Genomic DNA, 25,647 nt, shown 5'->3' with positions numbered 1-25,647 from the left:
CCATCCCTTCTGTAGTGGTCGGAGAAACTCTCATCTTATCTCTCATACACACACACACACACACTTGTTCGACTCATCTAAGAGTGCCACATGGCAGCTAGAATCTCCTCCTCTATTATAGATAGTACAGATTGTTGGTCTTTGATACTTACAACTTTTCTTTTTTTGGACAAATAAATATTCCTTCTACCAGACGTATCTTCCATTATGTCACCCGTGATGTGCTTCAATGGAACACAAGGACGTAGGCCAAATAAGGAGGGGGAATGTTAGCAATGAGTAACACGTCATCATTTATGTATAACAATAGAAATTGCACACATCCTTACTTATTCAGCTCCACATACCCTTGAGTGCAATCCACAGTATTGCAAAACCTAGCTCAGCTCTCATTCTCTAGGATGGGAGACAAGACATTGGGGCCCCAAAACATTTTCTAGCATGGGTAGCACACCCTACTTAAGTGATCAATTGGTTTTTTTTTTTTTGATGGGAGGGGGGGGGGGGGGGGGGGGGGGGGGGGGGGGGGGGGGAATCACACCGTGCATGCAACACAACCTAGATCAACATAATGTCAATCGAGGACACATATGACATGATAGGCGCACAGAGGCAATCTCTTTAGCTTGTCAGGTTGAGACCATCCCACGCATACAACACTCTGGAAGGCTAACTGAATCACAATTTAGGATCTCGCTACTCTCAACTACACCACCCAACCCACATAAACACAAACGAAAGGAAACTCACTAAACCATACTAGAATCGTAGAAAACTTAAGGAACACCATCCCCTCACTAGGATACACCTGTCCCAAGCCTCTACATTCAAAACCCTCACTCTAGACCCATCTACAAAAACCGCATATGAAGACATAGCACTATTTGGAAGAGCCCAAAACTGAGTACCTATGCGTAGCTTATGTCGCCACGATTCTAATGACTACTTGGAAGCAAAAAACAGACATCGTTTGATACATTTACGACCACAAATGGCTCGTTGATGCATCAGCACGTGTGCTCCGTCTTGCGTGGAATGCTTGGCATTGTCGCGTAGTTCTTGCCAAGCCTATCACGATCGTGTAGAGTCGGATCTCCAATGTGATGAACGAGCGGGGAGTAGAGATAGGATGAAGCTCACGCTCTCTCTCTCTTCTTCTCTCACACACAGTCAACAACAGCTCAAAAAGTTGATTATGATAAAAAGTTCTCTTTTACAAAATGACCTAGGTACCTTATATACTAAGGCTACCAGAGGTTAACCTAAAATAGAGTTCCAGGGGTAAAATGGATTTGTATGTACAATTTGGAAGTGTCATTGCACCTCAGTCTTCTGCAACTAGACTAGCTACTTATTACAAATGATGTTTCTAACCATAATCCACAACATTTCATAACTCTCAAAAAATAAGGCTTTGTTGAGTTATATCGTGCTGTTGACCCACGAGTCAACACTCCCTCCCTCCAAATTCATGTCATCCTTGACATGACCCGGTTGTGGATGTCAGTGTGGTCTTTGTTGTTGTTTTGCTTTCTTGTGGATGACGACAAGGACTATGATCAATGAGAATCATAATTGATGACAAACTTTATGTCCTTCACTACAATATTTGTTGCTATCATTATAGGGTTATTGCTAGATCTAAATTAAAAAAGAACCCAAGCTTGTTCAGCTTGACTCTTGTCATCATGGATAGATAAAGCTCCATTGTCAATTCTGAGTATTGAGTATTTCTTATTCTTAGAAACAACTTCTACAATCTGTAGAATTGAATGATTGGCTTTCAGATCTTGTGAGCCAATGACAACTTTTTAAGGATTCTGTAGAAAATTTCTGGCTAAACCTTCAACTTCTCTAGGCCAAGCTGCACTCCAATCCAAAGTCTGCATGATGGGCCGAATTTGGGAGATAACTTTTTTGATTTGAGGTTGAAAACTGATGTCCAACACTTGATCCACGTCATCAAAGACACGATATGTAACCTTGTGAAGGTTGGTTTGTCTGCCATTTGTGTCTAATCTTCTTTGTGGGTGACTCCTTTGTTTTTGCATCAAGGTGATCAAGGTTGCATTTGCCACTATTAGCTTTTGTGTGATTTTGAAATCATTATACTGCTTCTACTTGATACATGACTTAATTAAAGCTGACAAACTCCAGATAATTCCCCAAGTTAGTAACTTGCATCAAAAGGGCTTTATCTGACATCCATTAGGAAAAATATGAACCCTCTAGGGGCCCTTTGGGATTAAGGTTAATTAGAGGCCATCCAATAAAAAGAGGGTGGTGGACACAGTCTATACCCTCAAAAAAGTAGGGGGACAAGGTAGCTTTACACCTCTTAATGGCCTCTTACGTAGTGAGAAGGTAAGGGAGGTGGCTAGGGGAAAGGGGGGGGGGAGGGGGACCACTTTGACTTCTTTTCCCCCACTTTTTGGCCCGGATTTAAAAATACAATAAAAATTTCAAATTTTCAAAAAAATTCAAATTTCAAGTTTTCCCTCCTTAAAAGGTCCCCTAACCTATTTCATGGTCAAAAAAGTATTTTTGACCTCCAAAAGTCAAAAACGTGCACTAAAAAATTAATTTTTTCCAAAAAAAATCAAAACATCATTTCCAAAGGCTGCAACAACCACATGCATCCCCTATAGTTCAGCATTATCTCTCTACAAGCTTTCTCCCATCTCCATTGTAGCACCAAGCAAGCTTCTCCCCCATCTCAGCTTCCCCTTGTCCACCACATAGTTCCACACCAAGCTAGCTCCTCTCCCTTCTCTCACCTCCATTACAGCATGAAACAAGATTCTACTCCTTCTACTTTCATTCACTCACACTACATGGAAACCTCTACTTCCGAAGGTGGAAAAAGAATCAACTCACATCACTTGCATACCACAAGAACAGGAGGTGTGAATAGTACATGGTCATTGCAAGGATTCATCTCCAACATAAAGAAAGAATGGTGAGAAAAAACTACCCTTGTAGCTTACATTCAGAGCTTAAGATCATCTCCGTCTTTAAGTTTATCATTCTGGAGGGAATTAACCTCTTTATGGCTTTCAATGTTTAGGCTTCACACCTCATAACATTGGGTGGTGCTATTTTGTTGATGGCTTTGGTGCGCCATCAATAGTTTTGTAGCATGTGATTGAGTCTCACAATGTAAGTAAGTTGTGTTATTTATGGAGAGTCATCAAAGATTTTTCTTATAATTTATTCTTTGTATATTTGTCATTAGATTATCATAATGATATCATTTTATACTTTATAACTTTGTGCTCACATAATCTGGTGTTTACTTACAGAGTCAACTTGTTTTCAGAGGACATGAGCAAGCAACCATGTGCAGAGATGGAAATCACCCTATTTTTGTTCCGTGAGGAACCTTTCACGCCCATGTTAAAAGATTTTGATAAGAATAGTAGGATTTTTGTAGAATCTTGAACCAATAGGTACTCTCTAGGAGCTCTTAGAAAAGCCATCCCTATAGTACTACTATCTTCCCTAGTGTCATAGATACACAAATACTCGTGTATATGAATCTCTAGATGAGAAAGACAAATACTTGTAAGAGAAGACTAACAACAACACCATTGTTTCCGTTTGTAATTATTTTTATGAGGTTGGATTCCTCTATAAATGCAATATAAATATTTCTTTTTGTTAAATGGTGTCGCACTAAGTGAGAGTATTTGATTTAGATTACTGGAGTTTCATACAGATTTGAGAAATATTGTCGATTTTTATGGATGTTCTGATTTGCCTGTAAGATGTTTGAAGCCTCAAGTCTTAATCATTCCACCATGAAGAAATTCATGCAATATTTTGATTTGAAAGTTTAATCACTAATGGTTATTCTTATTAAAGTGGATCATAACCTTTGTCAAGATGTCTTCGTTTGGGGATGTTGAATATATATCAATAGCAACATTTCAAAAGTTGAGAAAGCTAAATTCTTGTTTTCCAAAATGTTATTGTTTCCATACTATGCCTATGCCAAGCTTGACTTAGAGAAATGACAACTTGAGATGGAGGTGTAGATATATGGAGGTGACTTATTATTGATTCTTGTTTCATCATATATATTATAAAGCCTTTGAGTTTCCACCTTTTGGAGTAGTGTTGACAAGTTTTTGGTATCAACCCTTCTTCAATATCCCTATTCATTCGCTATTGGTAGCTATTTATTTGGTATTGCTAAAGATCATACCAATAGCTATCACCTTGTGAACTTAATTGTTGAATTGCGGATTTAATTTTTACTATATAGCTCATTTGGATAGAGAAAGTGTAAACATAAATTATAGATACATACATTGTTAACATAGAAGATATATATCACTCAAACCTATATAACTGCTAATCAAGAAACCTTTGGTTGGATACTATAACAATAGGGGTCACATGTGGTTTCAAATACCAAAGAAATGGCTTAACCAAAACATTCCCAAGAACACGAGGTGAACACAAGGAAGTAAACATTGGCTCCTTGTTTGGTTGATTTCTAGTGCTAAATGTTCTGAGTGCACAAAATTTGTGAGGCCTTTGACCTTGGGAGTTCACTAAAGTATATGTAACATAACACATGCGTTCAACAGAAGGGAATTTATATTCTTGTGAAGTTATAGAAACATGTGTAGGTAAGGCCTATAAGGGCTACTTTCAATCCATTGTGGTGAACGCACATGATATAGGAAAATTTTCCATAGTGAATACTCCGGACATCAAACACTACACCTCTATCTCATGGCCATACATTAAAACAAAGCCCCTATTTGTCATTTTGAAGCCCCAGGGACCCTCAACAAGAGGGACCACAACGGCGCGCAGAATGGCCATCCAGGGACAAATAGGGGCCAAGATATTTTCAAGAACAGGGGATGGACAGAAGGAAGTAAAAAATGGTTGATAAGCATGATACAAGGTTTAGGTATCTGCCATTTGGGGGGGGGAGGCTTGCTATGAACACATTAAACTGCCCAGTTCTATCTCATGGCCATGCATAAAAAAAAGCATATACTTGTCATTTTAGGGCCCCAAGGACCCTCAACAAGAGGGGCCACAAGGGCGTGCAAACTGGCTATCCAAAAATTTTGGATGGCCAATTTGCGCGCCCTTGTGGCTCCTCTTGCTGAGGGTCCCTGAGGCCTTAAAATGGCAAGTACAAGCTTTTTGTTAATGCATGGCATGATACAAGGTTTAGCTATGAATACATTAAACTGCCCAATTCTATCTCATGGCCATGCATAAAAAAAGCCTATACTTGTCATTTTAAGGCCCCAGGGACCCTCAACATGAGGGGCCACAAGGGCACGCAAATTGGCCATCAAAATTTTTTGGATGGCCAATTTGCGCGCCCTTGTGGCCCCTCATGTTGAGGGTCCCTGGGGCCCTAAAATGACAAGTACAAGAGTTTTTTTTATGCATGGCCATAATTCAAGTGGGCAGTTTTTTTTTTATAAAAGTGTTGAACTTTTAGGCTATTTTCAAGAGCTTCTAGTGTTCAATTGGCTCCGAATCTGTCTGGGCTTGTCTCACACAAATTTGTTCATCTTGTCACGCTCTTCGACCATCGTGTGATGCAAAAAAATCATATCCTACTCGGATTCTCCAAAAATCAACATGCAAGTTGGCAATTTCTTAAAAAATGATGTAAAACATACATTTCTTACTTTTTCCTTAACCTACGGGCTCGAACGAGCATTAAAACCATGGAATCTGGAAATACTCAAAGAGCCAATGTTTTTTATTGTGTTAAGGACTGTATTTCCTACATACAAAACTTTCTCAAAATCTCACCCTAGCACCTTCAAAAGTGGCTTCCAAGGAGTGCCCTCGATCAAAAATTGAAACTGAAGGAAAACAATCAGAATAAACTCCTACAGTGTACAAACTTTAAAATAACCAAAATTTCCTTTTAAAAAAAGTTATTGTTAAAAATTTGAAAATAGACTACCCTTGGACTTCCCACAACAATAGAAATCAAAGGGTTCAAGGAGAGGTCTGGTGTCACAAGTGCATGGTAGGAATCTAATCGAGGTTTATTCCGTCAAGATCTCTTATACTTTATCATGTCTTCTCATGTACAATCTTACCAAACAAAAACAAACTTACACTTTAAATGACTACAAATCTTATTTAACTTATCAAACAATCTAAAATATGGTAGACCTAGAGTGCTCTTACACATCAACAAACAAAAAAGTCCAAATTTCTTCTCATTAACTTTGATAAACATACATCTGTGGACAACTTCCAATGAGTAGTGCGGTCATAGTTCTTACATCCATTCCATGACATGGTATGCTCATGGGGTGACCTATCACATAAAAATATCTTTTTGGTAGGAGTGCCCTCATGTTAGGAAAGAGTGTGTTGCTGCTGATGAAATTTTTTTGCATTGTCCTACTAGGGATCTTTCCATGTTAGCATAATGATTTTTGGTGTAGTGGGAGCCACATTGCCGCTGAGGAGAGCTTTGTGCCACCGTAAAAGCTTCATATTATGCCAGTTCCTTGAGCCATTCTTGCAAACAACGCCACTCAACTAGCATAGCAAGAGGTCACCTTGTAACAAAAACATGTATGAATTCAACATTTGCAAGCTGTATAATAAAGACACTTGTTAAGTATATGTTGTACAAATTTGCAAGTATTTCTATCTAACTGGAAATAAACAATCCTAAAATATACATTAGGATGAGATTTCCATCCCTAATAAGCATGGATTTGAAGCACCTACCTGCAAGATGTAACAAAGAAGACTGTTTTAGAGAAAAAGTGGTGACACTTGGCCTCTCTAACCTAAAACCTTTCACTATTTGTGCATAAAAGCAACCTTTGTGCCAAGCACTACAAAACAATTAGAGGCAACACCTTAGACTTCAAAGTCTATGATAAGAAGAACACAATCAAAAGTAAGAAGTATATTGTTACCTTGCATAAAGGGGTGTTTTATTCAAATATGTGATGGTACTGGCAAGATATTGAAGAACCTAGAACATTCATCTCACCGATGGTACCACGTTCCTGGGATGACCTCTGCTCACCCTCATGTGCGGCCTTCGGTGCAAACGTTGCGAACAAGAAAATATGTATGCATACGATTTGTGATGTCCTTGAGCACCATGGTAGTTGTTGCGTGAGGAAGCAAAGGATGAAAAGAGAGAGGGGGGAGGGAGAGAGAGGAACATGGGAGGAGACAAGGGGGTAGAGAGAGAGAGAGAGAGAGAGAGAGAGAGAGAGAGAGAGAGAGAGAGAGAGAGAGTGGAGAAGGAGGAGAGAAGGGGGCAGGGAGGGAGAGGGAGGAACATGGGAGGAGAGAAGGGGACAGTGGGGGAGAGGGAGAGAGAGGGGAGGAGGAGGAGAGAAGGGGGCAGGGAGGGAGAGGAGAGGGAGAAAGGAGAGAGGAGGAAGAGAGAACAAAGGTTTTTTTTTGGGGGGGAGTTTTTTTTTGAAAAATTGGACTTTTAGTGCTTGTAAGTTTAAAAAAGGGTACAAAAATACTTTTTTGATATGGATATATGTTGGGGGGGAGTTTTAAGTCAAAAATAAGTAAAAATAACTTTTTTTAAAAAAAGTCAAAATTTGGCTCTTAGTGATCCACGTTTTTGATGATGTGGCCACACCTCTTTACTCCCTTCACTTTCAAAAAGGTAGAGAGAGAAGGTGACCTCCTAGGTCCACATCCTACATGTGTCTAAAAAAAGGCTAGAAAAGCCTACTCAAAACTAGCTTCTTGAATGCCCTTGTCCTCTTAACCCTACACACCATTAGCCTTAATTCCTAAAAATTAGGATTCCTTACAAGGCCCATGCAAGGTCCATATTTCTCCTAATGCATTTGCGATAGATGACCATCGATGAGCTATCATTGTCAATTTGTCCCCAAAATTCATGATGTACAGGGTATGTTGATGGCTATCATGGCTTCAGATTTGAAAAAATTGCATCTTTGGCTAGCTAGGGATTAGACTTTTAAAAAAAAAACAACCCTTAGCTTGTAATCTCTATGCATAGACCCTGACAAAGTTTAGCTTGATTTGGACTTGCATTTAGCTTTCCAAGATTAATTTTTTGAATTTCAATCTCGAGAATGACTGATGGGCATCTTAGCACCTTATGTTCTTGTCAGTATTGTTAGTCCCTTTTGTTTGTTAGGCTTCATTAAGTCACATACAAGATAGAAAATTTACAGTATAAAGATCTACTTCTTGTATACGGCCTTATAGTCCCATGAAGTGTCTGATAGGAAACTTGACACTTGATGGGTGCTTTTGTTTAGTCGCATCACCAACTTCCTTTGTCCTTGTAGTCCATCCCCAATTTTTATGACCGTTCTCAGTCATGTTTGGCCTCATGTTTTTGTTGAAGGCTGATCGGCATTCTTTTCTTACCTCTCACATTACCCATTGTGCGTATGGCATTTGAGACATGCTTCGTGAAGTGTTGTCATTTTCTTGGACCTTCTTTGCTTTGTACGGCTTGATATCTCTTCAATCTTTTGTTCATCTGGATTATGGATTTTTCTTGCCTTTTTGTTTTTGGAAAATTGCAAAAATAACAAAATGAAACCAAAAATTAACTCAACCAGAACAACAAAATCATTCTAATAGAATTCTAAACGCTATGTACATTATACACATGTCCCTAGGGGCTCATATATGGATTTTGTCCTCGTACTCCTCCCGTAATGCTATTATGAGGGCATATACTCAAAATTTTATCAAAAAATCATCACAATCAAATGCAAAAATTCAATGCAATTCACAAAACATTGCCCTCTAATATTCATAATATTAGGTCCGCATTTGGAATGCCTCCCCCCCTCCTATTTTGGAGTCCTCCTTGGCGACAAGGTATCACCAAGGGTATGTGTTGTGCTTGGGCAATCAAAAATTGTGCCTATGAAGGCCTTGTAATGTAGCTTAACTTGGGCCACCCCTAATTGGCCTTTTCCTCTTCTCCTTTTTCCCTTAGTCTTTTTTCCCCCAACAAGGTACTTCGACATACCTCGGTTCATTGTACTCCCTTATTTGCATTGATCTCATGATGTAAAGAAAACCCCCATACCACCAACTACCCTCTACCCTTTACCATTAAAAGTTTTTTGCTATAACTTTTTGATGTAAAAAAACCCCTAACCCTCTCTTGATGTTGAAATCCTTACCAGCTACCTACATTGTACTATAAGTTTTTTCTTCCTAAACATTTGTTATGGTAATATTGTCCCACCTCTCTCCCTCTCTCTCTCTCAAACCCCCATCCATCCCCATCCTCTCTCTCTCACTCTCTCTCTCTCTCTCTCTCTCTCTCTCTCTCTCTCAAACCCCCATCCATCCCCATCCTCCCTATATTACTCACGCTAACCCCCACCCTTGCAGTCTCCCCTCACTCTCTTTCGCTCTATTTGCAATACACTTGAACCCTTGAAAAACCACACTGCCTTTAACTTAGCGGTCTCCCCCTCTCTCACTTGCTTTAGTTACAATACACTCTCTCTCACTTGCAATACAATCAAACCAGGCTACCTTTAAGATTAACGGTAAAATTTTTTACCCTCAAAATTTTTTTACTCTCGACCCCCCTCCCCGGTTTCCCTTTTTTTTGGTGAGAGACCTCTCCCTTAATACTACCCTCTACCCTCACCCCCTTCCCCTGAACCTCTCTACAAATCTTCAAAATTACAAACCCCTTTAGACACAATTTCCCAAACAAACATCCCCCCCCCCCCCCCCCGGCATTCCCCAACCCACCTCCTATATAAACTCCCCCTCCATCTTTTGAACTCCTTTTGAAACCTACTACCACCTCCTACCACTGATGAGCTCCTCACGGAGCGAAACACATTTGGTTCCTCTCTCAACCCTTAACCTAACCCCAGCCTTAACCCCTTTACCTTATGCTTAAATTTAAGTGCTACGCACGGTTGACATATTTTTACCATTGTGCCTATGCAGGCCTTGTAATGTAGCCTAAGCAATGTGATGTTCTTTGAAGCTGCTTTGTTTCTTTGCTTGATTGAAGGTTGTAGAGCTTTTTCAAAGGCTTATTTATCTGTTTGATGATTCTTTGGAATCCACTTTAGCCTTGTGGTTGGTTTTTGTATTTGGCATTGTTCCTTAGAATGGGTTCTTTCTTGAAGTGAGCTCTCTTCTAAGTGTATTGTAACCGTATGAGGAATTGAAAGAATTCAAGTGGCGGTGCAGTGACAATAGTTTTATTGGTTTTTGTTGGGATCCACTTCTTCGTGATTACAAGTTGTTTCATTGATGTTGCTCGTTTGGGAACCCATACTTGTCCCTGACTCTGTCCCTGACTCATTTGTGTTTGAAGAGACTTATTTGGGATCCACCTTGTCTTTGTGTGAGTCTGTAGCGGTCTTTGCTTCAGCCCTTGTACTCTTGGCAGAGAACGAGATTCAGACTTTGAGAGTTGATGCTTTATTTGTTTTGGAATCCAAATAAACTCTTCACCTCTTTGTGCTTGAATCAACTTCTTTGGAATCTAAATCTGATTTACGAAAGCTTGCGACTTTGTGTTTTTCTTAGCCGTTCTTGCAAGCTTTGACTGTTTTTCTTTTGGTTTTTGATCTTGTGTTTTTTCGTCAGAGATCTTTGTATTCTTGATCCATACCTGATTTTGGCCAATCTGGCTCTTTGGTATCCAGATTTGTCAAACTTTTTGGTTCTGACTTGTTGTTCTTTGCTTTTGTCCTTCTTTTGTTGTTAGTGATGGTGATGACTTGAGTTGTTGGTAGGGAATGTCATAAGAATCATCACTATTGCTACTATCCTTAGCAAGGTTGCATCCTGACACTTTCCCTTTGTGGTTTGGCTGGTTATGGAAAGTTACTGTTTGCCTTCTCTTGGGTTGTTGTTTCTGGGATGACTTTTCTATCCACTTAATTAGCGCGTTTTTAGCTCGTTGACATGGTTGTGTTCTTTTTGGTTGACTTTTTTCTTCATGTATAGGAGCCACATATGAAGATGCTTGTTGTAGTTGCGTTTCCATCAAGGATTTTGGAATCCATTTTTGATGCACTTTATTTTTGTTGTGATGACATTGTTTCCTGGGTCTTTGATCTAGACAATTATAGAACCGTGCATTAGTTAAAGTTTCGTTCTTATCACTTGTTAGGTCGTTCAAATTTCCGTTGTTTGCATCTTCTTGAAGCTCCAAGTGTTACGGAGTCATAGAACTCATCTTATTCTTTGGCTTTGTTTTCTTGGATCACACTCACTGGAAAGTAAGGAACGACATTATAGCCATCTTCATCACAAAACTTCGTTGTTGGATGGTCTTGAATAGCGCACACATTGAGAGTAGCCAAGATGTGTTCCCATTCAAGTGGCTCTAATGCTTCCTCAGGAAAGGATTTTGGGATATAATACTTATCTTCAATTTCCCTTTCTAAAATACACTCCTCTTGCTTTAAACTTCCACATTGTGAAGCTCCACACATCCACTGTTCTTTAGGCTTACCCAACCATGCTGGAACTTGTGATCCTGCTACAATAGCGGAATCAAACTTTTCTACTGGGGTTCTTGTCACATCCTTGTACCTATGCTTCTTGATATTTATTCTCGTTTTGGTTTCCATATGTCTCAAGTAGATATGGTCGTATCCCTAGTCCTGGATCATTTTCAGTTGTCGCATGAATGGTCTTCCTAGAATGATTTTATAGTTGTTCTTCTTGCCAAAGTCAACAATAGCAAAGATTTTCTCATATTCAATGCCACAAGAAGTAACAAATTCTTTTTCTAGCAGTCCTATGGGCCTTTCTATGTGTCTGTCTGCAAGCTGTAGTTTCATCCTTGTAGCCCTCACTGTTGGTTTTCCCCAATTTTTCCAGACCTCTTTTGTTGCGATGGAAACATCAGCTCCACTATCAAGGATTGCCATGGTTTTTATATTTTGGAATTCCACAGGAAGAATGGTGTTCGCATATTCTCCCTCATAGTACTTGCCTACCTTGTAATATGGAATTGGCCTAGTGTTTAGCTGAGGCATTTCTAGTTCTTTGATCCCTTCCTTGATTTAATCATTGGTTTTTTACACCAAATTTCTCTAGTAATTTTTCCACAATAGCCCACATGTTTGGTCGTATTCTAAGCAACTCAGCTAACGTTATCGTACAAGTAACTGATGCTGACAAAATTTCTATCAATCTGTTTGAATCTATGACCTTGTTGGAAGACAATCTATGTGATGGGACTGCAACAACATCTGACTTGGCCTTGTACTCTCTCATATAGGATGGTAGTGTTCTTAGCATATGTGGTTGATTGTCCATAGATTGTACAAATCCTTTCTCTCCCTAATATGATTCCACTTCTAAATTCATCTAAGATCCACTTTCAAATTCCTCTATTGGTGGAAGAGACACTCCTCTTCCATCACTCGTTTGGTTTACTTGTCTGCCACAATTACACTAATTTCTTCATAATTTTATAGGTTTTCTCACCTTCAAATATAAAATTTAGAGGTATATTTAAAAATCTGTAGGTGGAATTACACTAAACCTAGCTTTTTTTTTTAGCATGGCTCCTAGGGAACAGAGCAACTTCCTCTTAGCCTTCCACACCAAGCAAGAATTTTTTGCCATGGGCGGCAATGTCAACCGTATAAGCAACAAGAAGGCTAATTAGTAGACTTCTTCATGTCTTCACAACCCAACGAGTCTTGCAAGGGGAAATGGAATAAGCAATCTTAAGTTTACTTTCCTTTTGAGTTTTTTTAGCATTAAGGCATGCACATAGACACACTCATAAATAGTCTGTTGTTGCATGCTCTTCAAGGACGGTTGCATGCTCTCCATCATCACCTCAGCTGGTGCAACAATTACCTCCTGGAGCACCTTGATGCTCTTGAGCTATTTCCACCTCATTCTCTTCATCATCATCCCTACAGACATCCATTGCCATCAGGCCTTATGAGTGCGGTTGCTTCATGCTAGAGAGAGAGAGAGAGAGAGAGAGAGAGAGAGAGAGAGAGAGAGAGAGAGAGAGAGAGAGAGAGAGAGAGAGAGAGAGAGAGAGAGAGAGAGAGAGAGAGAGAGAGAGAGAGAGAGAGAGAGAGAGAGAGAGAGATTGATCGATTGATTGAATTATCGTCCACGAAGGTCAGATATGACCTATGGGACCGAAAAACAAAACAAAACAGTGCATACATCTCAGTTAAGGACTGAGGATCCAATGAAACCTAAGGAGGGACAGGTGAGAGGGTAGCCGGTTTTGGAGTTTGAAACTCCTAGACAATGTCTTTACCTCCTCGGTAGACTGCCCATTTTCCTGTTCTGCGCGCTTCACGTACCTTTTGGAGTTCTACCTTCTTTTGTTTAAGCTGGGTGGGTGTAAGGTCCTCTGCAAACCAAAGTGTGGTGTCTTTGAGAAGCCTCGATTGCTTGAGGAATTTTATTCGATCCGCCTTGGTATTGAAAGTGAGGATCGCATGGTTAGTGAGGTGTTCATGCGCTAGGGTGGTGATTGTTGCTTGGTTCTATTGTACTTCTGTAGGGATTGTCGCCTGAATTCGAGCGAGGGACTCGTTGAAATTGAGGTCCCCCCTCCCCTTTCCAATCGCTTGGGAGCCGTTCCTCCTATTTGGAGTCCTCCTTGACGACAGGGTATCACCAAGGGTATGTGTTGTGAGAATCATACGAAACTTAAGGAACACCATCCCCTCACTAGGATACATTTGTCCCTAAGCCTCTACACCCATGTGCAGAAAACGCGTATAAAGACAGAGCCAAATTTTAGAAGTGCCCGAAATTGAAATCTATGAGTACCTATGCGTAACTTATGTCACTACGATTCTAACGACTACTTGTAGGCAGAAAACAGACATTGTTTCATATACTTATAGCCGCAGATAGCTCGTAGATGCGCGAGCGCGTATGCTCCGTTTTCTGTGAGAGGAATGCTTGGCATTGTCACGTAGCTCTTGCCGAACTAGCGCAATGGTGCACTCGGATCAACAATGTGATGAACGAGCGGGGAGTAGAGCCAGGATGAAGCTCACGCTCTCTCTCTTCCTCTCTCACACACAGTAGACGGTAGCGCTAAACTTGATTATGATAAAAGTTTTCTTCCCTTACAAAAATGACCTAGGTACCTTATATACTAAGGCTACCTTAGGTTAACCAAAAATAGAGTTTGAGGGGTCAAATGGCTTGGTATTTACAATCTGGAATTTCCATTGCACCTCAGCTTCTGCAACTAGACTAGCTACTTATTACAAATGATGTTTATGAACATAATCCGCAGTGTTTCATTACTCTCAGAGAATAACTCTTTGGTGAAAACATTGAGTTATGTTGTGTTGTTGACTTAGCCATCAACACTCCCCCCCCTCCGCGATCATGTCATCCCTAACATGACCTGGTTGTCGATGTCGATGTGGTCTTTGTTGTCGTGTTACTAATGTGAAGAAAGTATAGGTTGTAGCCTTTGCATGAGCTTGTCTTGTTCGTCTAATCCGATGTACATAGTCTTCACATGATTCAGGAAAATCATAATTGATGACAAACTTTATGTCCTTCACATCCATGTTCAAATGCAGCATCTGTTTCTATCAAATGCAGCTGAATCCATGAAGGATGCCACTTGGGAAAACATTAGTGTTCTTAAGAAGAAGTTCCCCACTTTTGTTTTCGAGGACAAAAACTCTTCTTTAAGGGGGGAGTAATGTCAGGACAATGGCAAGGCCGGACTAGACAAGGGCAAGGCCGGGCTAGGTAGTGTGGAAAGGGAGTCCAACTGGGCAAAGGGCTAGGAGCCATGCTATATAGTGGGTGGTTTGGAGGTGGACTCCTAGGTTCTAGTTCCCCTTGTCTAACACTAGCATTCAATCTGCCTCATTAAGGACAAGTTTTTGAGATCCTCTGATTACTTCTGTGGTTGTTCTGCTTCATTGGTGACTCCTTTGTTCCTGCATCAAGGTGATCAAAGCCGCATTTTCTTCCTTTGTCCTTGTGGTCTATCCCGGAGTTTGATGACCATTCTCAGTCATTTTTGGCCTCATGTTGTTGTTGAAGGCTGATCAATGTTCTTTTCTTCCCTCTGAGATTACCCATTGTGCGTATGGCTTTTGAGACGTGCTTCGTGAAGTTGTCATTTTCTTGGACCTTCTTCTCTTTGTACTGCTCGACATCTCTTCAATCTGGATTATGAATTTTTTATTTTTTATTCTTGTTTTTTGTTCTTGTATCTCAAAAATAACAAAATAAAACCAAAAATCAACTCAACTAAAAAAGCAGAATCAAGTTAATAAAATTCTAAACATTATGTACACTGTACAATGTCCCTAGGGGCTCATATATGGCTTTTGTCCCCATACTTCTCTTGTAACTCTACTATGAGGGCATATACTCTAAATTTTTTCAAGAAATCATCACAATCAAATGCAAAAACTCACAAAAGATTGCCCTCTAATATTCATATATTAGGTCTGCATTTAGAATGCCTCCCCCCCTCCTATTTGGAGTCCTCCTTGACAACAGGGTATCACCAAGGGTATGTGTTGTGCTTGGGCAATCAAAAATTGTGCCTATGCATGCCTTGTAATGTAGCCCTATTATGCATACACAGGCAATGCATGGAAAATATTTATGTTGTGCAAGATGTGGGTATAAGCAATTTGCTTATTGGAATTTGCTGACGAGGCTTCCTACTCTAAGCAATGTGATGTTCTTTGAAGCTCCTGTTTTGTTTGCTTGATTGAAGGTTGTACTGCTGTTTTGAAGGCTTACTTATCTGTTTGATGTTTCTTTGGAAGTATAGCCCTGTGGTTGGTTGTTGTATTTGGCATTGTTCCTCAAAGTGGGTTCTCTTCTAATGGTACTTTAATCATAGGAGGAATTGAAAGAATTCAAGCAGCGGTGCAGTAACAGCAGTGTTGTTGGTTTCCTTTGGGACCCACTTCTTTGTGATTTCTGGTTGTTTTGTTGGTGTTGCTCGTTTGGTAACCCATACTTGTCCCTGCTTCGTTTGTGTTTGAAGATACTTCTTTGGGATCCACCTTGTCATTTGTGTGAGTTAGCAGTGGTCTTTGCTTCAGCTCTTGTACTCTTGGTCGAGGATGAGATTCAGACTTTGGGAGTTGACAATTTAACCGTTCTGGAATCCAAATGAACTCCTGACCTCTTTGTGCTTGAGTCAACTTCTTTGAAACCCAAATCTGAGTTGTGGAAGCTTGCAACTTTGGGATTGGCTTAGCGGTTCTTGCAAACTTTGATTGTTTTCCTTTTGGTGTTGGATCTTGTGATTTTTTGTCAGAGATCTTCGTCTTCTTGATCCATACCTGCTTTTGGCCAATTTGGCTCTTTGGTATCCAGATTTGTCGAACTTTTTGGTTCTGACTCTTTGTTCTTTGCTTTTGGCCTTTCTTGGTTATTACTGAAGTTGCTAGTGATTGTGATGATCTGAGTTGTTGGTAGGGTATGTCGTATGAATCATCACTATCGTTGCTATCCTCAACAAGGTTGCATTCTAGCACTTTCCCTTTGTGGTGAATGTTTATGGAAAGTTACTGTCTCTTTTCCCTTGGATTGTTGTTTTTGGGATGACTTTGGTATCAGCTTGATTAGAGCATTGGTAACCCGTTGACATGGCTATGTTCTTCTTGGTTGAGTCTTTTCTGTATAGGAGCCACGTATTAGGGTTCTTGTTACTGTTGCATTTCCACCACGGATTTTGGATTCCACATCTGATGCGCGTTATTGTTTTACTGATGACATTGGTTCTTGGGTTTCTGATTTGGATAATCATAAAACTGCACATTAGTTAAAGTTTTGTGCTTATCACCTATTGGGTCGTTCGGATTTCCGTTGTTGATATCTTCTTGAAGCTCCAAGTGTTCTACAGAGTCGTAGAACTCGTCTTCTTCTTCATCTTTGTTTTCCTGGATTACACTCACTGCAAAGTAAGGAACGACATCAAAGCCATCTTCGTCACAAAAATTTGTTGTTGGAATTTCTTTAATAGCGCACACATCCAGAGTGGCCAAGATGTGTTCCCATTCAAGTGGCTCTAATTCTTCCTCAAGAAAGGTATCTGGGATATAATCCTCATCTTCAATTGCCCTTTCTAGTGCCTTCCTCTCGTGTTAGGCTTCCGCATTGTGAAGCTCCACATATACACAGTTCTTTAGGCTTTCCCAACCATGCTGGAAGTTCTTATCCTGCTACAGTAGCCGAATCAAACTCTTCCATAGGTGTTCTTGTCACATTCATGTAACTATGGTCCTTCAAATTTACCCTTGTTGTGGTTTCCATATGTCTCAGGTAGATATGGTCATAACCCCAGTCTTGGACCATTTTCAGTTGTCTCATGAATGGTCTTCCTAGAATGATATCATAGTTGTTCTTTTGCCAATTCAACAATAGCAAAGGTTTGCACATATTCAATTCCACAAGAAGTAACAACTGCTTTTTCTAGCAGTCCTATGGGCCTTTCCATGTGTCCATCTGCAAGTTGCAATTTCATCCTTGTAGCCCTCACTGCTGGTTTTCCCCATTTTTTCTAGACCTCGTTTGTTGCGACAGAAATACCGGCTCTGCTGTCAAGGATTGCCATGGTTTTTACACCTTGAAATTCCACAGGAAAAGTGGTGTTCCCATTTTCTCCCTCATAATACTCGCCTACCTTGTTTAAAGGCACTATTTTAGTATTTAGCTGAGGCATTTCTATCTCTTTGATCCCTTCTTCAATATGAGTCATTCGTTTTTTAACACCAAATTTCTCTAGGCATTTTCTCACAGTAGCCCACATGTTTGGTCATATTCTAAGCAACTCGGCTAACGTTATTGTACAGGTGATTGGTTCGACAAAATTTCTATCAGCCCTTTTGAATCTATGACCTTGTTGGGAGATAGTCTTTGTGATGGGACATCATACTCTCCCGTATAGGATGGTAGTGTTCTTAATGAATGGGGTTGATTGTCCATAAATTGTACAGATCCTTTGTCTCCCCAATATGACTCCACTTCTAGATTCATTTGAGATCCAGCCTCAAATTCCTCTATTGGTGGAAGAGATGCTCCTCTTCCATCACCCGATTGGTTTACTCGTCTGCTTAGCCCACTTGCTTCATTGGCCTCTCTAACTTGTTTCCACAATTCGTTCAGACCATCTATGTCTTTACAACTCTCAGGTATGTCTATGTGAAATCCCTTGGAAGAGTTATTTGTGGTATTCAACACTATTCTTGGCTCTAATGTGGATTCCTTGAACATTGGTCCGTGCTCACGACTGGAATCTAGCTCTTTTTGTTCCTGGTTTGGTGGGATTGCTGGTGTAGGTGGGACAAGGATCACACCCTCAGGTTTTCCAACTTGTGGTTCAAGTAAATCTTGGGCTTTTTGAATCATTTTCTTGCACATTTCAAACATGTCCTGTTCTAGTTCCGCCTATGGATATGTCATCCATCTCTGTTCTTGGGTTTGGTTGCTTTTGAGCCGTGTTTCATAGTCTTTTAGGAGGTCATCTAAATGCTCATTACCCTTCTCGACCAACATTGATCCTCCCAAACTAGTACTTTTTGGCTCACTTTTCATTGACGTTTCTGTTGGAGGTTGAGATGCCTCCGCAAGAGAAGATGCAACCCTTTCCTCATGTTGTCTTATCTTCTCTTCAGCTTGGGTAAGCTTCTCAGCTAGGGATTTCTGCTCTCGTTCTCTACGTACTTTCATTCTAGTTTTTCTAGCTTTCCAGCTGGTTTGTTTGCTCTTGGTTTTTTGACTAGGTGCATCGGTGTTTGGCTCACCCGTCTTTGGACTCGCGTCAATTTCCATTTTCTCTGTCTCTAGGTTCTCATCGGCTTCCTTTTGAGCTTGCACTCTCGTAACTACTTGAACTGGTATGACATTTTCATTTTCCGAGCTACTGGGTAGCTGAACGATTCCTGAGCCATTTGTTGTGATCTTTCTGACTTGGTTTGGGTTTTTTGGACAGTTGGGGATTAAGTGAATGATGCCACAGTCAAGACAGTAGGCATTTACTTGTGTGGTCTCCATCTGAGGACTTTGTTTGACCAAGTGGTTGCCACGTCTTTTGTGACAATCTGTCTGTGGTTGAGGAGCTTCTTCTTGCAGTTCCTCTCGGTTGTAAACAGGATTTGACCTTGCTACACCTCTATTAGCAATGAACCGCAATGTCCTTTCGTCCATCTTGTATCTTCTTTCTTCAAGTCGAAATGCAAGAGAAGGAGGTTGTACTAGCCTCATCATTCCATTTGTTTCTCTCATCTTCTATCTCTTTGAAGGAAAGTACCCACTTTGGTTGTTATAATACATTGTAGCTAGTACTTGCACTTGTTTGTTAGATGCTTCCATCATCTGTGTATATCTCATGTCTATAGACATTCCAGCACCTGGTTGCAGAGGTTGTTGTCCGAAGACAAGCTGTGGTCTTGCAACTCCTACTGGTCCTGGCGCATTTCCCATAGTGTATCTAGGTGGAGTAGGTTCTACTGGAATAGGTTGTTCATACCTCCCCCTAGCATATTCCATGCTATAGTAACACTCTTCTCTTGTATGGTTTGTCCATTTTCTCTCAATTTTGCACCATAGAGGTTCTTGGAGGTCAAATTTGACTAAAGGAGCAAGTCTCTGAGCTAATCCTTCTATGAGCGTCATTTGCTCACTAGATACCTCTGGATTTAATGTGGGTTTGATTCTTGGTGAATCACTCCTCTGAGAATTTTGTGTCACTCTCAGTATCATATCTTCACAAGGTTCTGCTCTGATTTGGATAGAAGTAAGTTATAGAGGGTGGCGATGGTACATATGGTCCTGTTGTGGCTGTAATTCCACCTCTATAAACGTCATGTTCTATGGTTGCATCTAGATACATCCATGGTCCATTAGGCAGATTCACTTGAGGAGGCATGCCTACCATCTTTGTGATCACTTCATCTCGCGTTATCGCTCTAGAAGGGAATCCAGGTGGCTCCCTTTTTGGAATTCTCATGCTTGGTGGAGGTATCTGTGGTCCTTCATTAACCAAATATCCACCTCTATACAAGTCATGTTCTATGGTTGCATCTGGGTACAGCCATGGTAGATAGATTGGCATTTCACTTGTAACTTGGCTTGTCATACCTCTGGTCATATCTACAAGAGTATTGGTAGAGTGGCTTTCCATCCTGATGATCTTAGCTTTCTTAATGTTAGGCCCACTCAATACTCTCAAGGTAGTCCTTAATAAGCACCTTTGGCCCTTTATCAGGTCTCTCAGAAGTCAGGAATTTTTTACTCTTTTGGTCTCTGGAAACTAGTTCTGGCTACCCTAAAAGTTTGGATTTAGGAAATCTGGAAAAATTCAATTCTAAAACCAAAAATTCAGCTTGTCCTTTTGCCCGCAAGCTTTTCTCCTGGCTATATCTGACTCAATTTGGAGTTGTCTATCAAAAGCTAGAGTAGTTTTGGTGAACTGCACTTGAAACAGTACTCACAATAGTTTCAAGACCAAGGATTATTGCTTGTATCTTCACCAAATGTTACCCAGATTTGTTGAAACTTGGTCACTAGGCTTACTTTATAGTGCTTAACACTTCTAGAAGCTCAATGTGAGTTTTCACCTCCAAAATAAGGCTAGAGACATTATACGCGTATGATGTCTTTTTGCTCTGATTTTGATAAAATTTGGTATGTGAGCTCTCCCTGATGTCCTCTACCTACTGGTATGCCCAGTTTATGATTTGACCTTTTCTTTGACACTTGAGACTTTTTACGCGTATAAAGTCTTTTGTGGCAGAATGAGGTAACTTTTGTTCCATTGATTCCTTATTACTCAAGGAACTCTCAGCAACTTTTAGAATTCAATTTTGACAATTTTTGGGCAAGTTATGACCAGTACAAGCCTGAATTTGCAATTTTCTGTCTTTTGCTCTTTGCAAGCCCAAATGAGCTCCAAATTCTATGAAATTTTGGCTATGGACTTCTTTTATGTTCGAAGACACTGAGGTATGCTCAAATGTCTGTTTTGACCAAAATTTGGCCTATGAGACTTCATACGCATATAAAGTCTACTGGCTCAGAATTCACTGAGATTTCTACCCAAGGTACTTCTTGATGCATACAACAAGAATATGTGATCACACCAAATTTTGGATGTCAAAATTGCTCAAAATCACCACTTTTTCACCTTTACAGTCTTGTATCTGCAAAGTCTCTGTACATGCAAAAGTAGGTGTCCAAATGAGATGAAATTTTGCAAGCAAGCTTAACACGTCATTTCCCAACCACCTATGTGGTCAAAAGTGAAATTTGACTTTCAGATTTGGCCTTGAGACTTCATACGCGTATAAAGTCTTTTGCTTAGATTTTGCCCAAATTTGGTCAGTAAGCTTGTCTTGTGGTGCTTAACACCCTAGTAAGATCAAATTTCAGTTTTGGTCTTTAAAAGTGCCCTTTAGACTTCATACGTGTATGATGTATAACTGGTTAGAATGAAGTGAATTTCACTCCAGAGGTTCCTCACTACACTAGCAACTCACATCAAGTTTCAGAATTCAGTTTTGACAGTGTTTGAGGAAGTTATGGCCAATATAGGCATGAATCTGTCTAGATGCGTCTTTGGTCTTTGCAAGCCCAAAAGTGATCCAAATTTGATGAAATCTGGCCTATATGCTCCCTAAATGCTATAGAACAGAAGGGTACACTTAGTTGTAACTTTTGACTGTCAAACCTGGCCTTGAGACTTCATACGCGTATAAAGTCTTTTGGCTCAGACACTGGTTTTCAAGCACTTCGACCAGTTTTCATGCAAAAATGTGCTCAGAATCTCAAGTTTTTCTATTTTCTGTTTCAGACACTCCGCCTTTTGCCTTTTGGGTGTCAAGAGTTGGTCAAAACTCTAGTTTCAAGTTGTACTTTGGGTAAAACCCCCCTTTTGAACACTCTGGTGCAGTCAGATTTTCAAAATTTTGTCGCAAGATGGTGCTGGAGACTTCATATGCGTATAAAGTCTACTATCTCAGATTTTAGATCTGTTTCTATTCTAAATTCCCCTTATCATTAGCAACATGTACATGTGTTTACAGCTAAATTTAAAGCTCAAAAGTGCTCACAAACACAAGTTTTTGCTTTTTTAGTCACAACCACTCTATCTTTTGGCTTTTGGTCCCCAAATCTATGCCAAAACTCCCCACTCAATGTGTTCTTAGGGTAAATGATAACTTTTGAACACACTGGTGTAGTCAGATTTTTGAAATTTGGTCTCCAGATGCCCCTCGAGACTTTATACGTGTATAAAGTCCCAGTTTACAAATTTTCAGTTTTTGTTCACAGAATCCCCTTGCACATTCCCTCTTATATTCTCAGCACCAATCAGCCATGCAAAAATGTCAACTGAACTCTTTTATTGCATTTTTTTCTCAAAAGCAAACTTTTCAGAGATCGTGAATGCAAACAAGAACTTCAGCAAATAAATCAATGATGAATAGCTCTAGATCAGAATCAGATCACTTACCTAAAGCTACTCCTACAATTCATATGGGGTTTTGCATCTATGAGTAGAAAAATGCTTCAATGCCACACACGGGCTAGCAAGCACTTTTATCACCTCACAAACCACTCGACCACCACAACTACTCTAATCTACAAATCCTAACTACATCTACCTAGTTGCGGACCCTCGGCAAGACACACGCTTCCTGGCTATCCACTTGATCTCGAAATAACCTCTTCCGGATTTACTTAAGAAAAATGCTTTCTTTAGCCAAAACTAAAACAAGCAACCATCAGAGGAGTGTTAGTAGGAATACCTACCTAAGTCCTTATATCCCCGGCAACGGCTCCAAAGTGATTGGAAGAGAGAGAGAGAGAGAGAGAGAGAGAGGGAGAGAGAGAGAGAGAGAGAGAGAGAGAGAGAGAGAGAGTTCAGTGCCACCTTGACCATCCTTATCCCTGCAACCATTGCCATCCGGCCTCATGAGTGCGATCGTTTAAATGCTGAGAGAGAGAGAGAGAGAGAGAGAGAGAGAGAGAGAGAGAGAGAGAGAGAGAGAGAGAGAGAGAGAGAGAGAGAGAGAGAGAGAGAGAGAGAGAGAGAGATCAGCGCCACCTTGACCATCACCATCACCTCGTCGCTTCATGCTTAGAGAAACACCTCCATGCTGTGTAGCTGTTGCGTCTACATGCTCTTCAAAGGCACACACACACACACACACGCAGACTGCATTTTAAAATAAAAATATACCAATTGACAGCTCCTCCATGCTTCCAATCTCCTTCTCACCATCCCTCATGAATGTCACAACCTCCTCCATGTAGTCAGTTTCCCTCCATTGCTTGAGCTGCATTCCTCTATAGCTTGCTCTATGACTCTTTTTTCTTGCTTTTTGGCCTTCTTGCTTAATATAATGCAATGTTTCACTCAATAATGACATTTTTGTTTATTTATAGTGCAATGATTTATTCCCTCATTCATTCATTTGTTTCAGCATTTTTTGATGTTATAAATGAGGGTAAAGGTTCCATGGACTCTCTGTTCACATTGACGTGTTGATTGCGAGCACCTCCTTTCATTGCAACTTCAAGAGAGAGAGAGAGAGAGAGAGAGAGAGAGAGAGAGAGAGAGAGAGAGAGAGAGAGAGAGAGAGAGAGAGAGAGAGAGAGGTTGCCTGTATTGTATTGCAAGGGAGTGGCACCAACACGATAGAGGTACCAACACCACGTGGAGTTAAGGCTATTTCAGATACAAAACTTTGGCATGCACGTTTGGTCATCTGAATTTTGTCAGTTTGCTGTGTTTGCAGAAATTTGATATGGTTGCTTCTTTTCTACCTCTTGAAGCACCTGTCAAACATATTTGTGAAGGCTGTATTTTGGGTAGGATGCAGCATTTAAAGTTTCCAAAGGATGGTTCAGTTAGGGCTACATGCAGGTTGTAGCTTATGCATAGTGATGTTTGTGGGCCCATGCAAACTCCCTCCTTGGGCAATTACCTTTACTTCGTGACTTTCGATGATGATTACTCCAGGCATGCATGGGTATTTCCACTTAAAGCGAAGTCCAAAGTTTTTATGTGCTTCAAACAATTTTTGGCCATGGTTGAAAATGTCTTGAAATGTACTATGAGCACCCTCCGTCCCTATTGAGGGGGGAAGTATATGTCTCATGAATTTAATGCATTTCAGGCTAGTTGTGAGATAAAACACCAATGTATAGTGCCTTATACGCCTCAGCAAAATGGTGTTGCTGAGAGGAAAAACAGGTCACTTACGGAAATGGCACGATGTATGGTCAAAAGTCAAGCTTTGCCACGTTCTTTTTGGCTTGAGGCTATCATGTGTGCCACTTATGTACTTAATAGGTTTCCTAAGAAAGCTTTGTAAAATCTATGATTCCATATGAAGCATAGCATGATAGAAAGCCTTCTATTGAGCACATGCGTGTTTTTGGTTGTTTGGCATATGCCTTGGTGCCACAAACACAGCGCAGAAAATTGGATGATAAGGTTGTCAAAATGTATTTTTGTTGGTTATAGTGCTGAAAGCAAAGGTGACAGGTTGTATCATCCACAAAAAAGCATATTCTAGTTTCACGGGATCTTGTGTTTGTGGAAGATCCTGTTCAGCCCTTTCTATCATGTACTAGAGATAGTAATGTAAGCTCACAGTACATTTATGACACTTTGTTGCCTCTTTTCAGTGGTGGAAGTTCGAATGTAAATTCCAATGAGGCAATGTACAGCATATGGGGGTTTTGAAAATGTTAGAGATCAAGCTATCTGATGCAGATGTACATGATGTACTTGATGAGGAAAGGGTTGAAAATGAGCAAGCTAGAGGTATGCCAAAATGGCTGGTGATAGTAAATTGGATGCCCTTTGTCTAGTCGCACTCGTTCAGGCTCTCGCCATGCATCTTATGCATTAGACTGTTATACTTTGGTTGTGTCTAGCTTACATGATGTTGAGGAACGTCTATCTTTTGATGAAGCATAAAACTCAAAAAATTGGATGGCTGCCATGCAATCAGAATATGATGCACTTATAGAAAATGACACGTAGACTTTATGTGATTTGCCTCCTGGAAAATAGTCCTTTGGTACAAAGTAGATTTACAAGTTGAAACGCGAGCCGAATGGTGAGATTGATTGCCATAAGCCTCAAATTGTTGCAAAAGGTTATGCAGAGCAAAAAGGCATAGATTATGAAGAGACTTTTGCTCCCACTTTTCATATGACTACTGTGCGTTTTCTATGTACATTGGCAGCTCATTTTGGTTGGGATGTACATCAAATCAACTTTGTTACTGCTTTCTTGAATGGTGACATATTTGAGGAAATTTATGTAATAGAGCCTCGCGGTTTTGTCAAGAAAGGACAAGTCTAGGATAAGGTGTGCAAATGTAGCAAATCTTTGTATGGGTTGAAGCAATCTCCTGCTTGGTATGAGAAGACTGACACTCATTTGGTCAAACGAGGCTTTTGTAACAGCCCAACAGAAAGCACATTGTATGTAAAGCATGAGGGTGATGTACTTCTCATTGTGGTTCTTTATGTGGATGATTTGTTAATCACTAGACCAAATGACAGACATATTGCTTAATTTAAGGCTGATTTGAATGCTACTTTCAAGATGAAATATTTGGGGTTGTTGCATCATTACTTGGGTATACAATTTAAGCAATGTGATGGTGGTAT

The 25,647-nt window shown here is 40.3% G+C and overlaps 1 pseudogene; it reads right to left on the bottom strand.

The window, feature by feature from the left end:
* Positions 1 to 1,559: 1,559 nt before the first annotated feature.
* The window catches only part of LOC147443255 (DEAD-box ATP-dependent RNA helicase 20-like), a 77,160-nt pseudogene continuing 53,072 nt past the window's right edge, over positions 1,560 to 25,647 (bottom strand).

This window comes from Adiantum capillus-veneris, chromosome 14, assembly GCF_014529385.1.
Source record: "Adiantum capillus-veneris isolate H3 chromosome 14, ASM1452938v2, whole genome shotgun sequence".
Taxonomy (NCBI): Eukaryota; Viridiplantae; Streptophyta; class Polypodiopsida; order Polypodiales; family Pteridaceae; genus Adiantum; species Adiantum capillus-veneris.
This window is presented reverse-complemented; position numbering and strand designations above follow the sequence as displayed.